At 44.9% G+C, this 18,717-nt stretch overlaps 1 protein-coding gene across 8 annotated transcripts in view; it reads left to right on the forward strand.

The window, feature by feature from the left end:
* Positions 1–18,717, forward strand: part of SRGAP2 (SLIT-ROBO Rho GTPase activating protein 2) — a 236,130-nt gene that overhangs the window by 6,220 nt on the left and 211,193 nt on the right. The gene's annotated exons all lie outside the window — the stretch shown is intronic.

Raw genomic sequence — 18,717 nt, forward strand, 5'->3', positions numbered from 1 at the left:
CTAACCTATGGGGCATAGGTCCAGAGGAACCAGATATTATGGAAGATTCCCCCCAGCCAGGATCCTCCCAGGCCTTTAGGGATTCTTCTGCCATTTCTGCTGATATTTCCAGTCTACCTCCTGAGTTTCAATCTATTTTTGCTGTGTTGTCCAAAGCCATTGATGCCAAACTCTCCTCCATCAATGAGCTTCCTTTACCTCTTCCTCCTTCTCGTTCCTCCCGCCCCTTGGGTTCTTCCCCAGCGGTCAGAGCTCCTATTCAGGATGACTCAGAGTCCTCCCAAGATGAATATGAGGACGTAGAGGAGGATGAAGACCCTTTCCAGGGCTTATCAGAGGATGAGGAATCCCAAATAAAGGTCCCTCCTCCTATTACTATTTTCCCTTCTCAACTATTCAAATCTCTCCTCCTCAAAGCTAGAATTTCTACGGGATTAGCGGCCCAGGAGAAACAAGCCTCCACTTCCACTGATCCCCCGGAGGAGAATTTACCTTACTTCACAGAGGAACAGGAGGATAACGAGGTAATCCCTATGCCTAAATTATTTAAAGATGCCTTACTTAAACAGTGGGAATTTCCAGCCTCTGGCCTTAATCCCTCTACCAAGGACAGGAAGTTGTATAAACTCTCCTCTTCCTATGAAGAGCTTCTATCTTTTCCCAAACCAGATGAACCTGTCAAAATTCTTCACTCGGCAGCGGCTGTGCCAGGCGAGGCAGAGGAAGTCCTCCGCCCAGAGGACAAGCGCATTGAGCAAATGCTCAAAAGAGGATTCTCCGCTGATTCCTGGGCCATTAAAAGTTCTGCAGCAGCCTCCTTCTTCTCCAGAGCCATGCTGCTGTGGCTTCGCCAACTTCAACAGCACATTCCTCCAGATGACTTGAGAGGTCAACAAGACTTCAACAAGGTCTTTGCAGCTGCCCAGTACGTGGCTGATGCCACCTTACAATCTACTAGATTTTCTGCTAAGTCTATTGCAGCCTCTACAACGGCACGAAGACTCCTATGGATTCGCCCTTGGCAAGCGGGAGTTCGCCAAAAGTGGCAGTTATCCCAGGGCCCCTTAAAGCGCGACCTTCTCTTCGGTGATCTTCTGGATCCTCTCCTCACGGAGACCACAGACAAGAAGAAGGTTTTGGGTCCAACCACAAAAAAGGTTACTAAAACGCAGTCCTTTCGTCGCCCAGGGCGCCAGCAAGATCAAGCGGCTTCCTATCAGAGATCTCCAGGTCAGTATTCCCCCCGCTTTCGTTCCCAAGGTAGGAACTCCAGGGGTAGGGGTTTTCGTTTCCAAAGGGGAGCTGCCTCTAACAGGGCTTCAAAAAAACCTAGATGGTAACCTTTCCTCCATTCCCATAGGGGGTCGCCTAGCTCATTTCGCTGCAAATTGGCGTCTCACCTCCAAGGACCCTTGGGTCATTGACACTGTTCAAACAGGCCTTCTTTTAGAATTTATTTCTCCTCCCCCTAAACGTTTTATTTCCTGCCCTTCGCCCAGGTCATCCTCAGATTGTAACCGTATGGAGGAGGCCATTTCTCATCTATTGTCCATTAGAGCCATTCAGCCGGTCCCTTCCGGTCAGAAGGGCCTAGGTTTTTACTCCATCCTATTTATGGTTCCAAAGTCCTCCGGAGGTTGGAGAGCCATTTTGGATTTAAAGAAACTAAACCTATTCATCAAATATAGGAAGTTTAAAATGCACTCCTTGTCTTCTATTTTGGCCGCCATTCACTCGGGAGATTTCATGGTCTCCTTAGACCTCACTGAGGCCTACCTTCACATTCCTATAGCCAAATGCCACAGAAAATTTTTACGTTTTTCCTTTCAAGGCAGGCATTTCCAGTATAGGGCGATGCCATTTGGCCTTTCCTCGGCCCCTCGGGTCTTCACAAAGCTCTTGGGGTCCCTGGCGGCCTATATCCGGGCGTCTCCCATCCACATTTTATGTTATCTTGATGATATTTTAATTCATGGGAACTCCCTAGAGAGAGTGAAATCAGACCTTTTTCTCACCATGTCAGTCCTTCAGGACCATGGGTTTTCCATCAACTTTGAGAAAAGTCACCTCCAACCTTCCACTTCCATTTCTCATCTGGGAGCCATTATTGATTCAAAATCTTCCCAGGTTTTCCTCTCTCCCGAGAGAAAACTCAGTATTGTGGAGTTAATTTCTAACATTTTATCTAATCCTTCAGTATCCATAGTTACTCTATCTTCCCTTTTGGGGAAGATGGTGTCATGCATAGGCATCATTCCCTGGGCTCGCCTTCATGCTAGGGAACTCCAGTGGCTTCTGTTGCCTTTTCAGAGATCGGGGCACAGCAACTCAAATCGACGCATCGTCATTCCACTGAGTGTTCGCAGATCCTTCAAGTGGTGGAAGTCTCCGGCCATGGACAGAGGATCCCCGTTCAGGTGCCCGGATCAATTTGTCATCACCACAGATGCCAGTCTATCGGGATGGGGCGCCCACGCCCAGGGGATGATAGCCCAGGGCACGTGGTCCCCGGAGGAAGCTTCCAGGCCAATAAATTGGCTAGAGTTAAGAGCCGTCTCCCTGGCTCTGAAGCATTTCTCTCCTCGCATCCCCAACCGGCACGTTCTCATTCTCACCGACAACATTGCCACAAAAAGCCATATCTGCAGGCAAGGGGGCACGAGATCCAAGGCTCTCATGAGGGAGGCCCTCAAGCTGGGCCTTTGGGCGGAAAAACATCTCCAGTCGCTCCTAGCCGATCACATCTCGGGGAGTCTCAACATCCAGGCGGATTGGCTATCCCGAGCAACGATAGACCCAGGAGAGTGGAACCTCCATCAAGACCTGTTCCATCAAATCACCCTCAGATTCGGCCTACCAGTCCTGGATCTCTTCGCGACCAATGCGAACGCCCAACTCCCTCGCTTCTATTCCAGATTTCCATCCCCGGGAGCGGAAGCGATCAATGCCCTCCGGAGTCCATGGCCTCCAGGCCTACTCTATGCATTTCCTCCAATTCCAATCCTCCCGGACGTGATTCACAAGGTCCTCACCGAGAGGGCCCGAGTAATCTTAATCGCCCCTCATTGGCCCCGCCGGCCCTGGTTCGCAGATCTCCAACAGCTGTCCGTCCAGGACCCTTGGCGACTCCCCGTTTCGGGGGATATGCTGCGGCAGGGGGCCTCTTTCCATCCAGACCCGGAGTGGTTCCACCTCACCGCCTGGCTGTTATCAGGAGAGATTTAGAACTGCGTGGGCATGACACCGATTCAGTGGAGGTCATTCTAAAGGCCAGAAGGGGCTCGACCAATCGAATCTACGACCACACGTGGTCCAAGTTTCACCAGTGGTGTCTTCAGGAAGGTCTCTCCCCTCTGTGCATCCCCATACACAGAATTATTTCCTTCCTTATGCAAGGTTTCCATAAAGGACTCTCCACCAGCACCCTCCGGCGTCATCTGGCAGCCATTTCATCTGTCCTAGGGGGCCCCCGCAGACAGCCTCTCCGATCCTTCCCTGAAGTTCAGGAATTCCTCAAGGGCATAGCCAACCTCAGACCTTCCAAGGTCCACAGGTATCCATCCTGGGATTTGCCACGGGTTCTCCACTCCCTCACGCAGGCACCATACGAACCCCTAAAATCGGCGTCCCTCAGATACCTATCCTTTAAGGTAGCCTTCCTGGTGGCTATTACCTCTGCCCGACGCATTTCGGAGCTGGCTGCCCTCTCAATCAGGCAGGACCTTTGTCAATTCCATCAGGACAAGGTAGTCTTGCGACTGGACCCCACCTTCTTACCCAAGGTCAGTTCCATGTTCCACAGATCTCAGGATATTGTCCTACCTTCCTTCTGCCTCCAACGAGACCATCCCTTGGCAATTAGATGGCACACCCTGGATCTCACCAGAGCGCTGAGAATATATATCCAACGCACAGGACCCTTTCGGAGGTCAGAAGCACTTTTTGTAGCCTATCATCCCAGAGTCATGGGGGCCAAAGTGTCTTCAACAGTAATAGGCCGTTGGATCAGAGGGACTATATCTAAGGCCTATGAGTCGGCCTCCCTCTCAGTTCCAAGGAACATCACTGCGCATTCCACCAGGAGCGCAGCCACCTCGGCCGCTTGGGCGACTCAAGCCCCGTTGGAGGAGGTCTGCAAAGCAGCCACTTGGGCCTCGCCAAATTCCTTCATCAGGCACTACAAAATTGATTCTTACGCTTCAGCGGACGCTGCCTTCGGCAGAAGGGTACTCCAATCCGTTATCTCACACGATAGCAAGCTAATCCCACCCTAGGGACCATCTATTGGGTATGTCCCATGTGACTGCTGGACCCGCTCCTTCAGTACGGAGAATAGGCGTTGATTGCTTACCTGAACGCCTCTTCTCGTACGGTGAGCGGGTACAGCAGTCACTTCCCGCCCTTGTATGTGTCTTCCTTACCTTTCTATCTCTTTCTTCCTCTAACAATGAGAGTTGAACACTACAGAGCTTCACAACTGAGCCTAGTCTATGGATTCGCGAATTCTGGGGAAGGGGCGGATCCGGCAAGCTTTTTTAATACTAGGCTCAGTTCCACCGGATTGGACATGAGCAACCCATGTGACTGCTGTACCCGCTCACCGTACGAGAAGAGGCGTTCAGGTAAGCAATCAACGCCTATTTAATGCAATTGAAAGGTTGCTAGATTAACAGTTTTTTAAAAAAAAAATTAATATAAATGGCTTTGATTAGTTATTGAGTTTTTAAATAAAATAGTGTCGTGACTTTTAATTGACCTCAAGGAGATAATAACCAGAGAATCCTAGAAAGTTTATTTCCAACTTTGTTTGATTCTGGGAGTGTTGCCAAGTTTCACATTCTTGAATGACAGGTGCAGATATTTTGAATACTTAATTTCCCCCCTGTTCTGTTCATTGCATATATGAAAGGGAAATAGTAGCACACTCTTAATTAGTACCTGTAGCATATTTATTATTTATACATTTTTCTTCTCCTTTTTCATTACTGTAAAAGCTTTTTTGCACCAGAGTTGCAATTTCAAAAGAAGCATCCTATGCAGAGCTAGCAGAATTTGCTGTTGTGTTCCTACTTGTTTTACTAGTATTTTTTATTCTATTTTTTTCATTTTGGTGGCATTCATTTGAAGAATAATGTTAAATCTTCTCAGTTCTTTGCTTCAACAAAGTGATTTTTACCATAACTATCTGATTCCATAGCCAGATATGGATGTGGGTATTTAACTGCATATCAAGTTTGCAAAGAAGTTAAGAATGCCAAATTGTGTTAAGTGCTGATGTGTAGGAACTATGTAGGAATGCTCTTATAGAAACTTTGGCTCTTGGTGATTTTGGCTCTTGAATTAAACTGATCTTATATGCTATTTCTGGTTTTCCATTTTCTTATCTTCAGTGTTTGCATCAAAGCTGTTATTGATTTATATGTTTCCATCAAAAGTGTATCACAAGAACTGTGATGGTGCAGTGGTTAGAATGCAGTATTGCAGGCTAACTCACTGCTCACTGCCAGGAGTTTGATTCTGACTAGCTCAAGGTTGCCTCAGCCTTCCATCCTTCCAAAGTTGGTAAAAGAGGGACCCAGCTTGTTGGGGGCAATATGATGACTCTAAACTGCTTAGACAGGGTTGTAAAGCACTGTAAAATAGTATGTGCTATTACCTGATTTCAAAAGACTTGGCAAGAGATTAATTCTGGTATAATGATCTGATCTTTTCCTGAAGATGCTGTATGCCAAAAAGAGAAAGATTGTTTAACCCACTTTTGGCTCTGACTCCAACTCACTCTTTGCATGGAATGAGTAAGTCAATACCAATAAAATAAATGCAAAGAGTAAAAGAAGCTAATTTTTTAAAAAGGTATTTTCCTTGGTATTGCTTCATGGTTGAAATTAAGAGCTACCTTTGAAAAGTGTTCGGAAACTTCAGATCGTGCAGAATGCAGCTGCGAGAGCAATCATGGGCTTTCCCAAATATGCCCATGTTACACCAACACTCCGCAGTCTGCATTGGTTGCCGATCAGTTTCCGGTCACAATTCAAAGTGTTGGTTATGACCTATAAAGCCCTTCATGGCACCGGACCAGATTACCTCAGGAACCGCCTTCTGCCGCACGAATCCCAGCGACCAGTTAGGTCCCACAGAGTGTGTCTTCTCCGGGTCCTGTCAACCAAACAATGTCGCTTGGCGGGACCCAGGGGAAGAGCCTTCTCTGTGGCGGCCCCGGCCCTCTGGAACCAACTCCCCCCAGAGATTATAATTGCCCCCACCCTCCTTGCCTTTCGTAAGCTGCTTAAAACCCACCTCTGCCGTCGGGCATGGGGGACTAAGATACACTTTCCCCCTAGGCCTTTACAATTTTATGCATGGTATGTCTGTATGTATGATTGGTTTTTATATAATGGGTTTTTAACTGTTTTTAGTATTGGATTATTGTCATATACTGTTTTATTACTGTTGTTAGCCGCTCCGAGTCTGCGGAGAGGGGCGGCATACAAATCCAATAAATCAATCAAATCAAGCTAAATATCAGCAATTCATATTTCTAATTTCAGTGTCCAAAAGTCATAAACTGCATGTAAAATTTCAAAATAACATTGAGAACAAATAATGATTGGAACAAATTGCCTATGGAAATTGTAAGTGCCCCATCATTGGAGGATTTTAAGAAGAGACTGAACAGCCATTTATCAGAAATAGTACAAGAGCATGGGGTTGGACTAGATGACCTCCAACATCCCTTCCAACTCTTACTGTAACTCAGATAGATATTCTGTGTGGGCATTAGGGGGGAAAAAAAGAGAAAAGATTCTGTTTTTATTGGTTCTTTTATTGGCAGTACTTACTTGAGAGTTGCTGTAGCTTAAACTGTTGGGTTTCTACTTGTAGTTACTTCGTTGTGAAGATGAGGTGCCCTGCATCTATGAAAGTTCAACTGCTGTGTTAATCATTTCATTGTTGATATATCCTTTATTTTTAATTCTTCTGATTGGTGACACAGACAGAAAGGCTTTATCCCCTCCATCCAGTTTCTGTTTATTATTTTATAATTTTTCACAAATAAGAATATACCGCAGTGGTTCTCAACCTTGGGGTTGGGACCCCTTTGGAGGTCGAACGACCATTTCACAGGTGTTGCCTAAGACCATGGGAAAAGACAAATTTCCCCATGGTGTTAGGAACTAAAGCTTCTATTCTGGTGCCTTATTTTTACATATTTTTACATTTCGACCGATCACGCATTTACAGTGGAGGTGTCTCTCTGACCAATCATTTTAAAGCTTTGTTGGGACAATTGGGGCTAGACTTATGGTTGGGGGTCACCACAATATGATGAACTGTATTAAGGAGTCACGTCATTAGAAAGGTTGAGAACCACTGGTACACAGGGATCCCCAACTTACAACGGTAAGAGGTGACTTTTGACTGTTTTCACACTTACAACTATTGTAGCATCATCATGGTCACGTGATAAAAATTCAGATGCTTGGCAACAGATTCATGTTTATGACAGTTATATAGTCCCAAAGTCATGTGATCCCCTTTTGTGATGACCTGATAAGCAAAGTCAATGGAGAAGCCAAATTGTGTTATTTACAATTGCATTGTTCACTTAACTGTAAACTCCCTGAATAATTCCTCAACTTTTAATATTTAATTTTTTTGGGGAAAATGGTTCTCTTTACAAAAAATAGAAACATTGTATGAATTCGAATAAACTAGTCAGTAGTTATGTACAGGTTAACAATTGAACTTACACTAAATCAGGTGAAGAAGAAAAAAATCCCATAGGTTCTTCCCTGCTAGAAAGCTGTAAGGTAAGAGCTATGAACCTCAGAGGATGTATGAGAATATTGAAACAACCATCAATTTTCTCTGTATATGGTTATAATTATTTTCGTGATATGCAAGCTAGTATGAACCCATCTATCACTAAAATGGGAAAGTAATTGCTTTGATATCCTCTGTTCGTATCTGCACTCCTAGAAAGCATGTCTTCAGTTCAGTGATCTTGAATGATAGCAATTAAAATGCATGGCGGATTAAAAGGAGAAATATGTTGAAGAATTGAAATTCTCAAAATCCTCGGAGGGGGAGTATAAATGGGAATGATAGTTGCTAATAGTTACTATTGGGCATTTGTGGAAAGCATAAGGAACCTTCATAACTACAGATTTCCATATGAAGTTTCCAATAGCACAAGTTCGACTGAAAGGAATACTGTACACTGTTTCTTATATACCACTAAGCTAATTTATGCCAAGCTGCATTCTTGCTATGAATGGCTATGGAAGATGCTGCTTGGATGGGCTTAAGCTGGCTCTGCTCATTCAAAGCTTAAATCTCGATGCTTCGGATTTCAAGATGACGGACCAAGATATTAATCTCGGAGCTTTTCTTTTCTCTGCTTTCCATTTTGGTAAAAATGTTATACTTAATCATTAAAAAATAAATAAATGCACCCTCATCACTAACTGAAATTTGATTACGCAGGGATTATTTAGATTTACTTTTTCATTAAATAATGGTTTCTGACAAAGCTAGGAGAAGAAAGTATTTTCTGTTTGAAATAGTACACATTGTCATTTTGTATGAGTACATATTGTATGAGACAGGGCAGATCAAATTAATATGCGGGAAGAAATTGTGCATAATAAACTGTCTCGTCCATCCTAAGCTGCTTACAAATGAAAACTTTGTTGGGCAGACTGGTATGTGTGTAGGCTGGGGCAGAGACAACTTCCTGCTCAAGATATATTTTATTAACATCTACTTATAGGGGCCATGCTGCTTGGGTATTGTGGAATTGGAAATCAGGCTTACCTGGTGAGTGCTTGATTGCCTTTCTTGATGTATTCTGATGAGAATACTGTACAGCTTTTATTTTTCTTCCCTATTCTATTGGTTGTAATGCTACCACAGTTTGTGAACAACTTAAAATCAGAGGGGAATACTAAATAAAGTTTGATCCAGTTTGCACTTTGCATTTATTTTTTGATTATATTCGGGCTTGAAGATCTACTTTAGAGACAAAGGACTGAATCCTTTTAATTTTTCCCCCTTAGTAATCTGTAGCAACTGTAAACAGCTGGAAATGAGGGCCAGTTGCTGGGTGCCCAAAATGGAATCATGTGATCATGGTTTAGGGAACCAGCTATTGCAACTCTGAATATGGGTTATAGGCATCTTTGTGTGTGTGTGTGTTTGTAGGGGGGGAGTCAGTCTTAATTTTGAACAGTCGCTAAATGGTCAAGTGAGATTTATCTGTACTATATTTAATATTTGGGCCTTTGAGCAAATTCTTAGCAATCCTAGTAGTCTTCATATTTTTCATTCTAGCTAAAAGAGATCTCCAAAGTATGGATATGAGAAAAATTAGCAATAGCACTATCATTTAGACTTATATACCGCTTCATAGTGCTTTTACAACCCTCTCTAAGTGGTTTACAGAATCAGCTTATTGCCCCCAACAATCTGGGTCCTCATTTTACCCACCTCGGAAGGATGATGGTGAGATTTGAACTGCTGAACTACAGCTAGCAGTTAGCTGAAGTAGCCTGCAGTGCTGCACTCTAACCACTATGCCACCCCAGCTCGTGTAGGTAGCATTAACAATGATGATGATAATGTGATGAATTTGTATTAGCTCTCTGATGAAACATAGCTTGCTTATTTTAGGATTTAGAAAGGGAATCAAGGGGAAAATGGATGTAATTTGCATGTGGGATGCATGCAAACACCCACATGTGCATGCTATGTCTGTTTAAAGTATGCCAAAGATGTGTTTTGGCCTGTTGGCATCTATGAAGCATTCCTCTTTGCATTAATACAACAGCTGCAACTGTTATAAACGCCCATATGGCTGCTTTGAAACTTTCCATTGCTGTCTCTGCATGAATTTGCATGTGTGGCTCCTTAATTTCATTGGGAAGAAAGCAAAGCAAAATTAAGTAGTTGTACATGCTTGCATGTTCAGAAAAAGACGGGGGCAGCTTTTGTAGCAACCTTGCAGCTCTTCATAATACAGCTTCTTTATTAATTTGAAGAAAGATCTTCATTCATGCTAATACACTATCCAAAGCATCTCTTTTGGAAAAAGAATAAGAGAAAAAAATTACTATATATGTTCATAGCAGCAAGACTATTCATTGTATGCACAAAAATGTAAGGACACTTCGATTCCTACCATGGAAGAATGATTGCAGAAGCTGATGGAGTTGACTGAAATGATAAAATTGACTATTTTGATTAAAGGAAAGAATATAAATGTTTTTGTTTCTACATGGAGACCGCTTCTGAACTTGGTTATTGATGTAGAAAAGAATGAAACTTTGATTTTGGCTTCACCGATTAGGCTGATAGATCTTTATAGAAATGGCTAATTTATATTATTATGAAAAAAACAAATAATTGTGATTTGATGTCAATGCCTTATTTTACTGCAACAGAGAGTGTCTGAAGTCAATGTTTCTTTTTCTTTCTCTTAATCCTTCCTCACTTTTCTTCCCTCCCTTCCTCTTTTGTATGTTGTATCTTATTTCATTTTACAACTCAATAAAAATGTTAATGGAGAACTGCCGTTGTCTTACCTGAATGGTTTTCTCTGTGCACTGCTGCAAGGGTCCAAGCAATAGGTTAAATCTCAGTCAGGTGACTGGGGTCTGAGTTGATTAACATAATTGAAACATGCCCTCTCTGCACCGCTGGAAAAGCCTGCCAGTTTTAAAATGAAGAAGATCAAGGAGGATGTGTAAGTAAGTTCATTCCAGCCCTGGACCATAACAGCCCGGGCGGGTTTTGGACTCTCTATGCAGCGCACAGAGAAGACCATTCAGGTAAGACAACGGCAGTTCTCCTGTGCGCTGTTGCAAGAGTCCAAACAATGGGATATACCCAAGCCTAAGAGTCATGGGCAGGAGAAGGCCGGTCCAGGGATGACACCATAGAACAAACCCTCTGGAGCACTCATTTCCCAAAGGCTGCCTCAGCAGATGCTTAAGAGTCTATTCTGTAGTTTTTGACAAAGGACAATGGAGAGGCCCATGTGGCCACCCTACAGTGGCCCAAGCCACTGATGTGGCCACACTGTAGGTGGAGTGTGCAGTGACTATGGCCGGAACCGGTCTTGCTTGAGCAATGCAAGCCTTCATCCATTGACTGATCATCTGGGATAACACTTTGTGACCCATGGAAGCAGGTTGGAAAGCCACGAAGTGTGCTTCTGACTTCCAGAAAGAAAATGTGTGTTTGATGTAGATCTTGAGGACATCATGCGAATGCCATCAATTTTTTAGAGTAGTGACAGCTAACCTTTTTTCCCTTGGGTGCCGAAAGCATGTGTGTGCATGCTGTCATAAGGCTGAACCTTGATGCTGAAGTGTGTCCCTTTTTGAGGCCTGCTTGAAGAAAAATCAGGACTTACTTGATGTAAGGGGTCAAAGGCTCAAATTGAGACTGTCTGCAGAAAGAACAATAGGCCGACCATGTAGAATTGTAAATGCACATCATCGACCCCCTTCGAGAGGCTTGGATGGTGACTATGATCTCTTCCAGCAGGCCTTCTGCTCTCAGGAGGTTCACCTTAAGTGCTAGACAGTCACTGGGGCTCTGGGTGGAATATGGTCCCCTGCTGAGGGAGATCCTGGAATCTGGGATTCGCCAAGGCGTGGATATTGAGAGCTCCACTAGATCTGCATGCCAGGGTCAACAGAGCCAATGGGGTGTAACAAGGAGAAATTCTACACCCTCCAACAGCAACTTCCGAATTACCCGAGATATGAAGGGAAGAGGGGGAAATGTGTAGAGCAATTCCTGAGCTCAAGGACTGCTTTGTGCATTGATTCCTGCCCCCTGTGCTGGGAACCTGGAGTAAAATCTCTGTAGTTGCATATTGCTTGGGGTGGCAAACGGGTCCATTTGTGGACATCCAAACTTCCGGCACAGGTCCTGGAACCGAGCAGGATAGAGGTGTCATTCCGCTAGGTCTACTGTTGTTCAGCTCAGCCAATCCGTCTGAAGGTTGTGAACTCCGGAGATGTGTTCTTCCTTGAGAGACAGGATGTGTGACTTTACCCAGCAACCTATGCTCTCTGTCTCCTGCATGAGACACCTCAATTTCGGGACCCCTGTTGAATGATATGCAAATGGACCGATACGTCGTTGTCCGTGAGGAACAGAATGTGTTGATCCTGCAAGCTGGATGTAAAGTGACACGGAGCTAGATTCACCGTTCTTAGCTCCAGTAAGTTGATGTTGATGTCTAACAGTTCTGCCTGTGACCAACATCCTTGGGCCCATAGAGATCTCAGGTGTGTTCCCCAACCAAACAGGTTGGCATTTGTTGTCACTGTCACCCTGGCCTGTTCCAGAAAGGAGCACCCTTTTAGCAGCGGTGCAGAGTGGGCGTGTTTCAATTATGTTAATCAACTCAGTCCTCAATCACCTAACTGAGATTTAACTCATTGCTTGGACTCTCCAGCAGCACACAGGGGAACAAAAAATCTCTTTTGAGTGATTTCAATAGCCCATACATTACTACAATAAAGTCCAGGCGCAAATGCTGTGTAGTTGCTTACTTATGGGAGTAAGAGGCAGTTTATATAATTCTACGTATAACAAGAATGATAACCTTGGGGTATCAGAACTACAGAATGTATCTCTCAAAACTGTATCTCCTTTGAAGATAGGCTTTCCAGGTTGCTTTTTTGCTCAAGTTATATCTGAACAGAGCTGACTTTTTTGTCAGATCCCATTTTTGTAATGATTCTTCTGAGAGGTTTAGAAAATATGGTTTATTCACTAACTTTTAATCAATTTTGAAAGCGTTAAAACTTTATATCCATCCAAGAAAAATAATTTCTTGGATGGATATAAAATATAATGATTGTTTTATAAAGTTATGTAAAATATTGACTGGAGGCTTCAAGATGTTCGGTTTTAAAATATCCAAACTGAACTACAGCTATTTAGAAATCAAAGATATTTGATTTCATATTCAGAAGAAAACATGCTTATTTTCTGATTTTTTAAAAATAGGAACCTGTTCTGATTAAGGGCACATTTAGTTTATTTGCTATTTATTTAGTTCAGGTGTTAAGTTCCAGACAATTAATGATTATTGTGCTTAATAATATCCTTGTGTGCACTTTTTCAGAAGTGAATTTATAAATGGTTTCCCTTAAATTAATGGTATTTTTCTAATGTTAGATTATCTGACTCTTCCACAGTCTTCAGTCTATGTCATTCAAATGCCTGCAAATGATTTGATGTCTGAAATATTTTAAAATTAAATCTCATTACAAAGGCTTAATTAAGTAAAATTACTTGTTCTGTCCCTTGTGTTATTCTGCATCCCACTCTGCCTTTTCAGCCTATCCTTTTGTAGGAAGTTAGCACCCACCCCTCTCCTAAAAAATGTAAATATTTTAGGAAATACTAAAAGAGAGGCAGAAACTCAGCATCCGCTTTTGTCAATGGACCATTAAGACCTGAGACAGTCTATTATACATAACAAACATCTACCCCCTTCAGTTCCAGGGTGATGGGATTAAGATATGGCTCTCAGGACATGATAGTATTAGCCCTCTACCCATCTCACCACATGGCACCTGGGAAGATTACATCAGCCAGCAAAGCTCCACCAAGCCAGGGAGACAGACAGTCTACAAAGTTAGCTAAGAACCCCACCCCCTGGGAGTCTAAATGTACCAATCAGAGTATATTTCTTAAACAGGAACAGGAAGCTCTAGGGTGGGGCCCAGAGAGGGCATAAAAACCAGGGCACTCTCAGCATCTTTCCCCTTTTTCTGCCAGGACCTCAAGCTATGTGATCCTGTCCATCATTAAAACCATCATTCCAAACAGTCACCATGTTTCCAGTGTCTTTCGTCCTTACTTAGAACTGAACCAAAAGGATATTTCTTCCAATACTTCCATGCTTACTCATGTTAATAGCTGCAAACCATTTACTTCACAATCATGTATTTTTCAGAGTATAAGATGAACCTTTCCCCCCTGCCCATCAAAGAAGCTGAAAATTTGGATGTGTCTTATATTCCGAATGTAGCTTTTTCAAAACCTTTTTCCCCAGCCCTAATGCGATGCTAACTATGTTCCCAGCTCTTCCCAGATTGCAGGCTTGTTTGCATTGCTACTCCCTCTGAAAAAGTTTTTTTCAGTCTTAAGCGAGGATAAAATAATGTGCTGAAGTTGACCAGACTAAGGGTGCTAGCCAGATGAATGCGCTAGCCAGGTGGTAGGTAGATTTCCCCCTCTATTTTCCTCCTCCAAAACTAAGGTGCATCTTATACAGTGGTACCTCGTGATACGAACCCCCGTGATACGAACATTTCGAGATACGAACCAGGGGTTCGGAAATTTTTTGCCCCTTCATACGAACTTATTTCAACTTACGAACCCACCGCAGATCGCAAAAAGGTGCTCTGCTGGGCGCCGCCGTCCGCCTATCACCGTTTTAAACAGCCGGGGGACTTCTCGCCGTTCTCCCGAACCCAAACTTTTCGGGTTCGGGAGGCCGCAGAGAAGCGCTGCTGCCCAGCTGTCATCTTCTGAAACAGCCGGGGGGCTTCTCGGCGTTCTCCCGAATGCTGAACCCGGAAGTTCGGCAAAAGTTCGGGTTTGGGTTCCAGTTCTGTAGGCCGTGGAGAAGCGCCCGGCAGTTTCTGAAACGTGGCCTCCAGGAAGGACGTCTTCGTGATGTCAAAGCTCCGCCCATGGAATTCCCTATTGAGATTCCCCACCTCCGTTTCAGCCTCCAGATCGGCCGAAAACGCCGCTGACGATTGCAAAAACGGCACTCCACCGGCCGCCGCCGCCCGGCTGTAAACTTCTGAAACAGCCGGGCGCTTCTCGGCGGCCTCTGGAACCTGAACACGAACTTTTGCCGAACCTCCGGGTTCGGCATTCAGGAGAATGCCGAGAAGCCCCCTGGCTGTTTCAGAAGGTGACAGACGGGCGGCAGCGCTTCTCGGCGGCCTCCCGAACACGAAAAGTTCGGGTTCGGGAGAACGCCGAGAAGCCCCCCAGCTGTTTTAAAAGGTGACAGCCGGGCGGCAGCACCCAGTGGAGCGCCATTTTGCAATTCCCCCCCCCCCCTTGCACGCATTAATCGCTTTTACATTGTTTCCTATGGGAAACATTGTTTCGTGTTACGAACCTTTTGCCTTACGAACCTCCTTCCAGAACCAATTAGGTTCGTAAGACGAGGTATTACTATAACTCCTAAAACAATCTTAAGTGTAACTTGCAGGAATTAGATATCTATGATATTAGAGGGTTCAGTTGGTTTTTAATAGCTTACTGAACTCTGAAGTTGCAAAGCGTCAGAAGGATGTTAAAGCAACTGAAAAGCATCTTTTTACCTAGCCATTCCTTTCATTCCTTATCAAATATCTACCATTACATTCTTCTTTATCATTCTAAGCAAATCTTTAAACATTTTAAAAACTGTTGGATTATTTATGATTTGTTGTTACATGTTGTGAGCCGCCCCGAGTCTTCGGAGAGGGGCGGCATACAAATCGAATAAATAATAATAATAATAATAAATAATAATAATTTTTCTTTTAATGCAAAGGATCTTCCTTTTGCACTTTTCAGAGGCTCAGTGTAAAATGATATTGTGTTTAAAAAGATTTCTGAAAACTATGATATCACAATGTTCTACCACCTGTATGTCTAGATAAGAATACTGGAGTGGGATCTGTTTCATCTTGGTAAAATGGCTCTCAAAATGTTATTTCTTAAGCAGATGTCTGCCAGAAGAGAAAAATATATGGATATCTTCAGGAACATATTAGAGGGATTCATCTGTGTGCTTGATATTAACTTAGGTGATAAGCAACATATAAGGAAAGAAAAAAACTTATTTATAAGATCTACTCCTAAAGTTGATTATGAAAATATATGCATATGTGGACACTGCTTTTTGTGAGAAGGACAAAGTGCATCACAGTTTGTTGACAATGAAGTGTCCATTAAGACAAGCTGAAGCTTAGCCAAGACATCTAGCATGAAAATAGTGTTATCCTTGGGAAAACAAAAGACCTCCAGTTGGGTAATCTATAATTCAAGGAGGCTTGAGGAGCAGTGATTTCAAATTTCATTGACTTATTCAGTCTGTTGTGACTTCATTCCCTGGTTTCAGTGCCTGGTCTGCAGGTCCATTTGGATTATGAGGGAAATCAGAACCCAGGTTTCCATAGACTTTTTCTTATTTGTTTGTCTTTACATTGTTTAGTTGGTCAATGTAGAAAGCACAGAATTCTTAAATGGAAGATCTTATCTACTGGCTTGACTGCTTTTGTACTTGTGTAGCAATGGCAAATACTGCTCAGAGTCATGAAGAATTGTCAAAATACAAAACTTTCAAATGTTGAAACTTTTTTTTTTTACATTGGAAATACAAATGTCAGCATATATTTTCCTATTAGGTAACTGTTCCTGTGCCTAATGTTCCCTTCCCAATTTATGAACCATAGACATTGTGTCATTGCATCAGGATGCTAAATCAGATTCCTTTAACAATCGTTCGGTGAATAAGTGATAATGGCCACATTCTCACATACCACTTGTCCATAAAATATGGCTTTGCTCATAATGCTTTGCCAGAACCTAGTAAAAAGCATCTGTGAAAATAGATGTTTGCAAAGGCCTTGGAAATATTCTTACATGATTCTTTGTTGTATGTTCTAACTTCCAAAGGGTATGTCAAATTCTTACTATTCTTTAGAGGAGGAAGCCTAAGCAAACCCTATTGTGATTGAAAGAACACAATGGCTTTCCCGGGAGGAAAAGATATTTTCTTTTACTGTAATTTTCAGAATCTGAGATAGTCTGAAAATGCAAAATACAGATATACAGTGATCCCCCGCTCGTTGCGAGGGTTCCGTTCCAGGACCCCCCGCAACGAGCGGGTTTTCGCGAAGTAGCGCTGCGGAAGTAAAAACACCATCTGCGCATGTGCAGATGGTGTTTTTAACTTCCGCAGCGCTAGCGAGGAGCCGAAGATTGGGGGCGGCGCGGCTGTTTTAAAACGATCGGAGCCGGCATATCGAGAGAAGGAGAAGAGGACCGCCCCCCCCCAACTCGAAGAATGACATTTCCAAGGCCGGGCGTGGGGGATCGGGGCTAGATTTCCCTTTCTCCCGCGGACTTTTCTTTTGCTCCGAGCCTTGCGGACAAGCAGCGACCCGGCTTTTTCAAAGCGCAAAAGGTTGGAGGAGGACGCGGCTCGCGGAGAGGTGGAGAGAACCGGCGGGGTTCCTCAAGAAGACAACAGGTTCTCGAGCGATCTGCCCCCCCCAACACACACCCGCACCCATCGCTCTAGCGGAATCCAAGCGCGCCTCTCCAAAGCTTCCTTTTTTCTTGGCTCCGGCGTTTCTCACTTCGCCTCTCCGAAGCGAAGGAAACAGGTGAACTTCTCCTCCGTCCGCCCCATTGAAGCCCCAGCCGGCTGGAAAGAAAAAAAAATCCTTTTTTTGGAACGGGGAAGAAGCCGGGTGGGTGGGCGGCTGGGAGAGAGAGGCAGGGCGACTAGCACGAGGGGATTAACCTCGCCTGGGAAAAGACACTTATACCGGCTTTGCAAGGATCTTTGTAATCGATGGCTTCCGCCTGATCCTCCGGGCTAAGGTCGTAAACGTAGTCGAAATCCAAGCCGGAGCCACGGGAGCGGCAGAGTTTGTTCCAGAGGGCCACCCCGGCCAGCCACAGAGCCATCCTCCAGCAAAACATGGTCCTGCTCCTCGGCGGAGAGATGGAAGCGAGAGAGAGGGAGAGGGAGGGAGGCGAGGCGCCGGGTGCCAGGAGCGGTGGAGCGCGTACGTGTGGCGGACGGGGGAGGTGGAAGGCTGGAGAGAAGGGGCGCCATGGGGAGGAAAAAAGGGCCGCGAGGATCTCCTCCGTCCGCGCCGACCGGCTCTGCTCTTCTCCAAGGGGATCGCACCCGGAGCCTGGGGCTTCCCCCCATGCAAAGGAATCGGGAGGCTACCGTGCGCGTGGGCGTGCAGTGCTTCTCTCTGCGTGCGTGTGTGTGAGTGAGTGCTGCGCTTGTGTGTTTGTGTGTGTAGGCGCGCGTGGAGGGCGAAGGGGTCCGACCCCCCGCGAGGAGGGGAAGTTGCAAAGCGGGAGAAGGCGCTGACTCACCCGCCTGCCCTCTCGCAGCGCCCGGCTCCCCTCCTCGCCTCCTCCTCTGTCAAAGGCCGGGCAAACTTTTCTGCCTCCCCACCACCGCGGCGGCGGTAGTACCGCCGGGCTACCGGGAACTCTTCTGCCCGGAGGTGGCGACGGTTGGAAGGATCCCTCCTCCTTCTCCCGGTCGACCTCCCTGCCGAGCTTTCCGCTTGTTCCCGCGCTGGAGTCGGACTGCACATCAGCAAACGGGGAGAAAATAGAGATGTCCTGGCCGGGTGGGGGTGGGGGGGAGAGGAGGAGGAGGACGGCCGGGAGCACGGCAGCCCTGCAGTGATGGCAACGCGTCAGCAAAGGAGAGAGACTGAGACAGAGGAAGGAAAAGTGCAACGGCTTCCCCGTCTTTTCTTTCCAATAATTTATCTGGAGTTTCCTTTCCTCCTCCTCCTCCTTCTCCCTTTAATGAGCAAAACCGTCCAGCAGAATCTCGTCCGTCAGCATCCTGCTTGCTTTAATATATGAAACTAAAGCAGGTTGCGCAGCGGCGGCGAGCGGTTGTTGTTAGTTAAT

The sequence above is a fragment of the Erythrolamprus reginae genome, chromosome 3 (assembly GCF_031021105.1).
Source record: "Erythrolamprus reginae isolate rEryReg1 chromosome 3, rEryReg1.hap1, whole genome shotgun sequence".
Classification (NCBI taxonomy): Eukaryota; Metazoa; Chordata; class Lepidosauria; order Squamata; family Dipsadidae; genus Erythrolamprus; species Erythrolamprus reginae.